This window comes from Heterocephalus glaber, unplaced genomic scaffold, assembly GCF_053883595.1.
Source record: "Heterocephalus glaber isolate CG9 unplaced genomic scaffold, H.glaber_assembly_v1.0 deba00001463, whole genome shotgun sequence".
NCBI lineage: Eukaryota > Metazoa > Chordata > Mammalia > Rodentia > Bathyergidae > Heterocephalus > Heterocephalus glaber.
This window is the reverse complement of record NW_028258310.1, coordinates 4,076,579-4,081,838: the sequence shown is the minus strand read 5'-3', so window position 1 is coordinate 4,081,838 and position 5,260 is coordinate 4,076,579. Positions and strand designations below refer to the sequence as shown.

At 37.0% G+C, this 5,260-nt stretch overlaps 1 pseudogene; it reads right to left on the bottom strand.

Moving 5' to 3' along the window:
* Positions 1 to 1,904: 1,904 nt before the first annotated feature.
* Positions 1,905 to 2,810, bottom strand: LOC101712766 (glyceraldehyde-3-phosphate dehydrogenase pseudogene; annotated as a pseudogene).
* Positions 2,811 to 5,260: the final 2,450 nt, after the last annotated feature.

The window sequence follows — 5,260 nt, the reverse complement described above, 5'->3', positions numbered from 1 at the left end:
TAAATCTGTATCTACTCTAGATTTACTAATCATATCTTTCATTATGGTCATCATGTCTATAGTTATCTGAGAAATTATATCTGATATGATTTTTTTCTAGGTTCTAATTTTCTTTGTGACTTCCACTGTTACTACTTCTGAGAGTCCAGGTGGGTGGCTTTTGAATTGCTCCACTTCATTTCTCCCAGGTTTGCCTTTGGCAAATTGGCAATCTGACATTCTGTCTTGCTTTTGTGTCTTCACATTTCCTTCTTCTTTTTTTTTTTTTTTAGTTTAATTTCTGCAGTGATGCTTGTAAATTCCTTATGGTAGGTAGTTTTAGTGCTGGTATTGAGAACCCTTAGGAAATGACTACTTCTTAGAGATGTCTTCCAGGTGTAGCTGGCTTTTGGGTTTTGAGTCTGCTGCAAGATCATACCTCTAATTTATTGGGGATGAGAAGTTGTTGCCTGTATACAGCTGGTAGGAACATAATTAGTACTATGAAAATCAGTATAGAGGTTCATCAGAAAACTAAAAATAGGAGTAGGAAAATTTCCAGTGATACCACTCCTGATTATAAACCAGAAAAAATCAAAGCCAGTATACAATAGAGAAACTTTATCCTTATCACAGAACTATTCACAATAGTCATGGCATGAAATTAGCCTAAATTTGTATCAATAGGTACATGGATAAAGACAATGTGATTTATATACAGAATGGGGTATTATTCATGTATAAAGAACTAAAATTGTTGGACTAAAGCTCACTTTCTAAAATACGTCCTTAACAGGAAAGCACTTCTGTTTTAAATAGCTGGGTGTTTTTTTTTTTTTCAGATTATTAAACACAGGTAATACTTTCAAGAAGTACTTTGAATGGTTATTTTGAAAATGGTAGAAGTAATACCTTTAAGTATTTTTACAGTTTGGGCAATATTATAAATTTTTAGCTATGTTTCTCATATAGTATATTTTTTAACCGTAAGAAATTCTCAATGATAAAGTGAAATTAGACCAATTTGAGTGGATGCAGCTAAAAAACATCTAAATTTTAGGAGGAATATTGGGTTGAAAGTAATATACATAGTATTTATGCAAAATGTCACCTTTTCCCTAAGTGTATTATAATTTTTATTAAAGCATTCCAAATTATATATGTGTATGTATTTACACACACACACACATACACAGAATAGCTATACTTTAATAATATTAAATATGACTTCTCTTTATTTGTTAAGTTTATGCAAAAAGGCCAGTGATTTAAAATCAGATATGTCACTTCAAAGTCACTGTGAGTGCATAAAAATGTATAGGCAACTAAACATAATTTTGGAAATGATAACAATTTGTACTTATTGGCTGTAAATCTTAGACATTAGTGTGGCCTCATGCAAAGAATAAAATGTATATACTTCTTAATATTGGCACTTAACTTTTAGAACTCCTTCATCTAAAACCAAATGCATGTTATTTCAGTATTTTAAGAGAAAGGTATTTTGAATTAATATATCAGTTTAAGGAGCAATCTCAAAATAGTTTTATGAGGAAAAATATTTTGACAATTGAGCTCAAAATTCAATTTAGCAGAGTTTGTCATTGTGTTTCCATACTATGACTGAAATATATTGGGAAAATCTTTATATCAAGTCTGGTAGATCTAAAGACCCTGTAATTGAGTGTGACTCTAAAGAAAAGAAAAAGATGAATGAAATTCTGAGACTGTAATTTATTTATTTTGGGAGGGTGCAGTGGGCTTTATTGGTGATACATGTTGAGCCAGCACTCCCTAGGCTCCTCCCCTTCTCCAAGGATCTGGGAAGGAAGTCGTGAGAAGGAGAGATTCTCAGTGTGTTTGGGCTCAGTACACAGCCCAGGCCTCTCCCTCCGTAGTCTTGCTGGGGCAGTGGTCTGGGGTCCTCACTTTTTGGAGCTCATGTGGCCCATCAGGTCCACCACCCTGTTGCTGTAGCTGAACTCATCATTATACTAGGAAATGAGTACCCATTCAGGGCAATGCCAGCCCCAGCATCAAAGGTGGTAGAATGCCTGGTCTTTGGTGTAGCCCAGAATGCCTTTCACGGGGCCCTCAAATGCCTGCATCACCACCTTCCTGATGTCACTGTATTTGGCTAGTTTCTCCAGGTGGCAGGTCAGATCCACCAACCAACACATTTGGCTGGGCATGCAGAAGGCCATGCCTGTGAGCTTCCCATTCAGCTCGAGATGACCTTGCTCACAGCCTTGGTGGCACCAATGGATGCAGGGATGATGTTCTGGGCAGCTCCATGGCCATCATGCCAATTTCTTAGAGAAGTTGCCCACAGTCTTCTGGGTGGCAGTGATGGCATAGACTATGGTCATGAGTCCCTCCACTGTCCACAGTTGTCATGGTGACCTTGGCCAGGGTGGCCAGTGGTGCAGGAAGCATTGCTGACAATCTTGAGGGAGTAGTCATGCTTCTCACGATTCACACCCATCACTAACTTGGTGCCATCCATAGAAGAGGCAGAGATGATGACCCTTTCGGCTCCACCTTTCAAGTGAATTCTAGTCTTCTCCATAGTGGAGAAGATGCCAGGGTACCCCATCATATACTTGGTGCCAGCATCGGCCCACTTGAGGTTGGTGGGATCTCATTCCTGGAAGGTGGAGATGGCCTTTCTGTTGATGATGAGTTTCCTGTTGTAGGCCTTGATGGAATTTGACATGGGTAGAATTATACTAGAACATGTAGACAATGTAGTTGAGGTCAATGAAGGGGTCATTGATGGCCACAATATCCACTGTGTCAGTGTTGAAAGCAGCCCTGGTGACTAGGTGCCCAGTATGGAGCCCAACAGGCCCAATACCTTCACCATCGTGTCTCAGATGAGTCTGACTGTCCAGCATGCAGGACCAGAGAGTCCTGAGGTTGTAATTTATCCAGGCTTTGAAATCATGTGCCATTTCTTTATTATTAATCCCCTTTGTTTTTCAAACATAAAAACAAAATTAGTCTTACAAGCAATGAGAAAGGTGCTTCTACTATATTCCATTCTTTGAAATTCTTACATTGCATTGGAACTGCTTTGTGATATATTTTTATTTAGAATTTCTCTTACTTGTTGGAATATGAGGTACTGTAATAAAGGTCTGCCTACTTTCAAAGTACTTTTCTTTCTAAAGAGTTACTGTAGATTCAGATATCATCTCTAGATGAGAAATCAATTAATACTATAAAATATAAATTCTAGGCCTTACTTCTCTTTTATGTTTTAAAAGAAACAAATGCCCCCCTTTCACATGAGAATATGTCAAAACAATATAGCATATGGTGAACATTTAATATAGAAGCTTCTTGAGGTAGATGTGAGGAACTTTACAGTGGACCCCTGAAATTCATGGAGGTTATGTTCCTAGAGCACCTACACATTGTAAAAAACTGCAAATTTCAAATATGGTCAGAAAAATGTCTATTTTTGTAGTTTAAACCCTAAATATGCTATGTTTCCTGTAGTTATGTAATTTAATTTAATAAAATACTGTATTAATAAAGCCTTGGTAGGTGCAGGACATTTTGGTGGCATCTTAGGGGTTTAAGAAGAATAAAATTGAAGAAAAGGTCCAAAGAGGTAGGGGAAGTGGGAGGGGAAGGGGAAAGAAAAGAGTTACTTCTGATGTGCTTAATGTTTGAAAAGCTAAGAGACTATAATTACTGAACTTTAGGTTTGGTGAGAAATACACATTTTTTGTTCTTTATAACACATCCAGTCTATGGCATTATGTTATAGCAGCCCAAAGGGCCTAAGATAGAGTAAGGTGGTACAAGTACCAAAGTAAAGAATTAAAGTTAGTGAGTTATAAAGGGCTCATACTATATTGGCCTGTCTAAGATATGTTTCAAATGTTGTTCAAGTAGTATTTACTAGGCAGCAGTTGTAGTGAGCCTGTACTTTGAATGAGATGCTGAGCTAGAAATATAGGTTACAGAGTATCATAGGTGTATATCACATCAACCAGTTTGCTTTTCTTGAATAAAAGAGATCTAATAAAAGAATAATTACAAAGTAAAAACAGGTAGAGGAAAATGATCCCATGGATTTCAACTAAGAAGTAGCTGGAGAGTTAGGAGGGAAAGCAGAGAAAGAAGCTCAGACCCAGGAGAAATTCCAGATAGAGAAGGTTGATTTTTTTCTAGTGCTGCAAATAAAATATTCATTGAGGTTGCAAATACAGTATCATTGGCTTATAAGTCAGTTTTCTGCCACTGTCACAAAATACCTAAGACAAACAACTAAAAAGGTATACTTGTTTATTTGGGCTAATGACTTCAGATGCTTCAGTTCATGGTCAGTTGCCTCATGGCTTTTTGTCTTGTGGTGAGTCAGAACATGATGGTAAAGAACACGGTGGAGAAAAGCAACACACTTCATTGTGGTGATGAAACAATGAAAGAGAAGGAAGCAGTGTACCAACATTCACTTTAAAGGTACACCCCCAGTGACCTAACTTCCTTCCATGAGTCCCCACCTCTTAACAGTTCCACACTTCCCAATGATAACCCCACAGGCTGATCTGTGGTCATGTGGTGACCACATCTTTGTTTACCATAAGGATCTTGGAGGTACATTTAAGATCCAAACCACATCAATTGTTAATCATAAAAATAATATTTTCAATGAAGAGGTTGAGTCAACAGCAAAATTTGAGTATTTCATGAATGAATAAAAACGCAATAATAGGAACATCATTGTGGTTGCTTTCAACTCTTTAATATAAATAGAGCAAATTATAAGAAGGCTTGGAGTTGATGCAGGACTTGTTTTGTAAGATAGCTCAAACTTAGACAAGTTTATAGACTGATGGGAGAAAAGGCAATTTAAAGAAAAAGAAAAAAAAGGAGAGAGAATAATGAAAGGGTGAGATTAATACAGAAGAATGAATGAGACTCATAGGACATATTGAGAAAGTAACCATGGACCAGGTGGGCAGAGTGAATATGAATGGAGCTAAGTTATTACTAAGAAAAGAGGAGTGGCAGAAGTTGAAGTAGTTCTGTTTAGGTGATTTATTGATAAAGTGTAATGTCAAGTTTGTAGTCAAACAGAAGGATAGTTCTAGGTAAAAAATGTCACCATTTCTTGTCACAAGGAGATGAAAAGAAGAATTTCATCTAATTGATAAAAAATAAAGCCAAGTAATAGGACCATTTTCCACAAAGATTAAAGCCAAGAGGCTTACCTGAAAATTGAGAGTGGAAGTGACAAAGAGTACTGCCTAACAATTATGACAGC